We start from the raw sequence: 5,665 nt of genomic DNA, 5'->3' as shown, positions 1-5,665 counted from the left end.
CCATGTCTAAAGAACCAGACAATAACATTAAAAAGATAGTCAAAGAAATTTGTTATACTGTGTACATCATCCAAAACACTTAACAGGATGTTGAGTCTGAGATATTATGTTTGGGTTTTGTGAGAGTATATGGTATTGGTCTCCTGGGAAAATGCTTTAGACACATGAAACACAAGTGAATAAGAATGTGTTCTTATAGTCCTACCTCCTCAGATATCCTCCTCCTGTCAGGGAGCACTAGTGTATTTGTGTTGCTGCCTGGGACTATAGTAGATCCTGTACTCATCCTGGGTCCAACTAACATGTACCGTTTGTCTCCAGATCTGTACTGGATGCTGTGACACAGTGTCCCGTCATAATTAGCCTCTTGTAGATATTTAGAAGTATAGTCTGTGGATTTGGAGCACTGCATCGCGATCAGCACGATGATACTGATGAGGAAAAGTACAGACACTGAGCCCAAAGTTATCATCAGGTAAAAAGTCACATTAGTGTCCTCATCATCTTTTTTTGCTGCACTTTTAACATCAGAAGCTGCAAAAGCCTCTTTGGGCTCCACAAGCTTGACAACCACAGTAGCTGTTGCTGAGAGGGACACGTTGCCATTGTCTTTTACCAGTATGACCAGTTTGTGCTCAGCCTCGTCTGTCTCAGTGAATGAGCGAAGTGTCCTGATCTGTCCTGTGTAGCGGTCCAAACCAAAGAGACTGTGGTCAGTATGTTCCTGCAGTGAGAAGAGCAACCAGCCGTTATATCCTATATCAGGGTCATAGGCTCTGACTTTAGTCACCAAGTGTCCTGCGTTCACATTGCGGGGGATCTCCTCCACACCTTCAGCAGACCCGTTGGAGCTGAGTGGATACAGGATGACTGGAGGGGTGTCGTTCTGATCCAGGATGAACACGTTGACTGTGACGTTGCTGCTCAGTGATGGAGTTCCAGAATCTGTGGCCACAACGTGGAACTGGAACGTTTTCACTGTTTCAAAGTCAAAACTCTTTAGCGCTGTAATATGTCCACTCACAGGATTTACATTTAGGAATGATATTATGCCAGTTTGACTCCCTTGTTCCACAATATGATATGAAATAGCAGCATTGTCATTCAAATCACTGTCCGTTGCGCTTATAGAGAATATTACATTTCCCGCAATGTTATTTTCTAACAGGTAAAACTGTAGTGAATTTTGGGAGAACTGTGGAGCGTTGTCATTTACATCAGATACCTGAATATTCAGAGTTTTAAAAGTAGATAAAGGAGGTTCACCACAGTCGGTGGCCTTTATTGTTATTTCATAATGTGACACCCGTTCTCGATCCAAAAATTCCTTGGTGACAATCGAATATATGTTTTCTTTATAGGAAGGTTTTAATTCAAAAGGCACATTTGACATTATACTTAATATTATTTTTCCATTGACTCCAGAATCTTTATCTTTTACACTAATGAGTGAAATGACTGTGCCAGGCTTTGAATCCTCAGACACTGTATTTGAAAGTGATGTAACTTCTATTTCTGGTGAGTTGTCATTGACGTCTAAGATTTTTATAATGACCCTACACTCACCTGTTAATGGAGGTGTTCCTTTATCTGATGCCTCAACGTCAAGTTTGTGAATGTCGTTCTCTTCATAGTCCACCAATCCTTTTACTTTTATCACTCCTGTTAGTTTGTCCAATTCAAAAATGTTATATACATTTTTCTTAAGAGTTTTTCCAAGGCTGTATTCTATTTCTCCGTTGGTACCTTCATCTGGATCTGTTGCATTTATTATAAATATTGATGTACCAACTGGTGCATTTTCCTGTATGGCAATTTGGTAAATCTCCTGACTAAACACTGGACGATTATCATTACTGTCAAGAACAATAATGGAGACATTTAGTGTCCCTGACTTTTGAGGTTTACCTCCATCAACTGCTGTAACCAGGAATGTGTGTGTCCTGCTTTGTTCTCTGTCTAACGACTTCTTCAGCACTAAAAATGGTATTTTATCCTCATCACTTTGACGGATGTCTATTTCAAAGTGATCATTTGGCGTTAGTGTATATGTGCGGATGGAGTTCATCCCAGCATCGGGATCACGAGCAGTGTGCAGTTGAAATCTCCTTCCTGGCAGTGTCTGTTCTGCAATTTCAAACGTCTGTTCCTTTTCAGGAAATACTGGGGAGTGATCATTTACATCGGTAATTTCTACAACTACATGATGCATTTCCAACGGATTTTCAACAAGAATTTTTAGCTCCATTAGACACGCACCACCTCCCTCACAAAGCTCCTCTCTGTCGATATTCTTATGGACATACAGGGCTCCATTGTCCTGGTTTGCCTCAAAAAACGCGTCCTCAGTTCCAGACACAACACGGAAACGGCGACTAGTCAAAGAGCTGATTTCAAGACCAAGATCTTTTGCAACATTTCCAACAACCGTTCCGTCCTTAACCTCCTCGGGAACAGAATATCTTATCTGAGCAAAAACCTGTTTCCCGAAAAGCAACGACACAGCCAAATATAGTCCAAACCATGATGAGCGTCCCCCGGTTCCTTTTAATCCCCATGGTCATCCACATACACAGAGAGCAGCCTGTTAATGCCACAATTATTCACATAAAGCCCGCGAAACATCCAGATTTGCAAGCAGACGAGCATCCATCGGCTGGCGTGTTTGCTACAAATGCCTTCTTTACGTTATTCATTAGGAAACAAAAGCGTTGGAAAGGGAGGGATGAACTTGTTCATGTTTTTCCTTTATGTAATAGTGACACCCAGAGGTAATATCCAAAAATACGTTTGACTATACATATATTTTATTTTTAGACAAAACGTCCCACAAAACAACAGAACTTTAAAACTAAATACTCTAATTTATTTTCATCATCATTTTGGTTCCTGCATTCTCTCTGTTCTTTGTTCTCAAATATAAAACACAGTGACATGTTTCACTCTTTTGAGGCTTATTAATTGAATCTGTTCACGTTTGACGAAGATGTAAGGATCATGAAATGAATTTTGTTCAACACGCCCACCCCCACATTTCGGTTTGATGCTTTTCAGCACCATGGACAGCAAATACTAGTGGTGGTCCAGCTGTTTCCTCTTTCAACAAAAGTGGTTCTGTGTTACATCAGCAATGTCGGCGCCTAGTGCGCAGGTCTAAACACTGCCACATATTCAAACCTTTCAATTACTTGTTGGTAAGAAGCTGAAATGTATTCATACCTGTTACAAAAGTAAGGCCCACATATCACTACAAACATAATATATAACCACATTTCCTGAGTATATTTCATTCGTTACTATCTTACATTTCACCATGTCTAAAGAACCAGACAATAACATTAAAAAGATAGTCAAAGAAATTTGTTATACTGTGTACATCATCCAAAACACTTAACAGGATGTTGAGTCTGAGATATTATGTTTGGGTTTTGTGAGAGTATATGGTATTGGTCTCCTGGGAAAATGCTTTAGACACATGAAACACAAGTGAATAAGAATGTGTTCTTATAGTCCTACCTCCTCAGATATCCTCCTCCTGTCAGGGAGCACTAGTGTGTTTGCGTGGCTGCCCGGGACTATAGTAGATCCTGTACTCATCCTGGGTCCAACTAACATGTACCGTTTGTCTCCAGATCTGTACTGGATGCTGTGACACAGTGTCCCGTCATAATTAGCCTCTTGTAGATATTTAGAAGTATAGTCTGTGGATTTGGAGCACTGCATCGCGATCAGCACGATGATACTGATGAGGAAAAGTACAGACACTGAGCCCAAAGTTATCATCAGGTAAAAAGTCACATTAGTGTCCTCATCATCTTTTTTTGCTGCACTTTTAACATCAGAAGCTGCAAAAGCCTCTTTGGGCTCCACAAGCTTGACAACCACAGTAGCTGTTGCTGAGAGGGACACGTTGCCATTGTCTTTTACCAGTATGACCAGTTTGTGCTCAGCCTCGTCTGTCTCAGTGAATGAGCGAAGTGTCCTGATCTGTCCTGTGTAGCGGTCCAAACCAAAGAGACTGTGGTCAGTATGTTCCTGCAGTGAGAAGAGCAACCAGCCGTTATATCCTATATCAGGGTCATAGGCTCTGACTTTAGTCACCAAGTGTCCTGCGTTCACATTGCGGGGGATCTCCTCCACACCTTGAGCAGACCCATTGGAGCTGAGTGGATACAGGATGACTGGAGGGTTGTCGTTCTGATCCAGGATGAACACGTTGACTGTGACGTTGCTGCTCAGTGACGGAGTTCCAGAATCTGTGGCCACAACGTGGAACTGGAACGTTTTCACTGTTTCAAAGTCAAAACTCGTTAGCGCCACAATGTCTCCATTCTCAGAGTTTGGAAAGACGTGATGTCATTTTGATTCCCTTCTCTCCTAATATGGTAAGAGATTGCTGCATTGTCATTCAAATCATGGTCCGTTGCGCTTACTGAGAATATTACATTTCCAGCAATATTATTTTCTGCAAGATAAAATTCTAATGTGCTCTGTTCGAAATGTGGGCTGTTGTCATTTACGTCCAATATCTGGATGCTGAAAGTTTTAAAGGTGGATAAGGCGGGGTCACCGCAATCTGTGGCCTTTATTGTTATTTCATACTGCGGCACCTGCTCTCGATCCAAAACGCCTTTAGTGACAACTGAATATGTGTTTTCTTTATAGGAAGGCTTTAATTCAAAAGGTACCTCATTGACTATGTGTGAAATAATTTTTCCATTGACACCGGAGTCTTTATCCATCACACTAAGTAATGAAACAACTGTGCCCTGTTTTGAATCTTCAGACACTGTATTAGAAAGCGATGTCACTTCTATTTCCGGTGGATTATCGTTCACGTCTATTATCTTTACAATGATCCTACATTCACCTATTAATGGAGGTGTCCCTTTGTCAGAGGCCTCAATGTCAAGTTCATATACATCGTTTTCTTCATAATCCACCACTCCCTTTACTCTAATTTCTCCAGTTAGTTTGTCCAGTTCAAACATATCATATACTTCTTTCTTAAGAGTTTTTCCAAGGCTGTATTCAATTTCTCCGTTGATACCTTCATCTGGATCTGTTGCATTCATTACAAATACTGATGTGCCAACTGGTGCATTTTCCTGTATGTTAACTTGGTAAATCTCCTGACTAAATATTGGACGATTATCATTACTGTCAAGAACTATAATAGAAACATTTAGTGTCCCTGACCTTTGAGGTTTGCCTCCATCAACTGCTGTAACCAGGAATGTGTGTGTCCTGCTTTGTTCTCTGTCTAACGACTTCTTCAGCACTAAAAATGGTATCTTACCCGCATCACTTTGACGGATATTTACTTCAAAATGATCATTTGAAGTCAAAGTGTATGTACGAATAGAGTTCATTCCAGCGTCGGGATCACGAGCAGTGTGCAGTTGGAATCTCCTTCCTGGCAGTGTCTGTTCTGCAATTTCAAACGTCTGTTCCTTTTCAGGAAATACTGGGGAGTGATCATTTACATCGGTAATTTCTACAGTGACATAGTGTATTTCCAACGGGTTTTCAACAAGGATTTTTAGCTCCATTAGGCACGGCCCGCTGCCCTGACAGAGCTCCTCTCTGTCAATATGATTATGCACGTAAAATGCTCCATTGTTCTGACTTACTTCAAAAATAGAATCCTTATTTCCGGACACAA

Source organism: Monopterus albus, unplaced genomic scaffold (assembly GCF_001952655.1).
Source record: "Monopterus albus unplaced genomic scaffold, M_albus_1.0 scaffold411.1, whole genome shotgun sequence".
NCBI classification, from domain to species: Eukaryota; Metazoa; Chordata; class Actinopteri; order Synbranchiformes; family Synbranchidae; genus Monopterus; species Monopterus albus.
The sequence above is the reverse complement of the archived record's forward strand: the minus strand, read 5'-3'. Positions refer to the sequence as shown.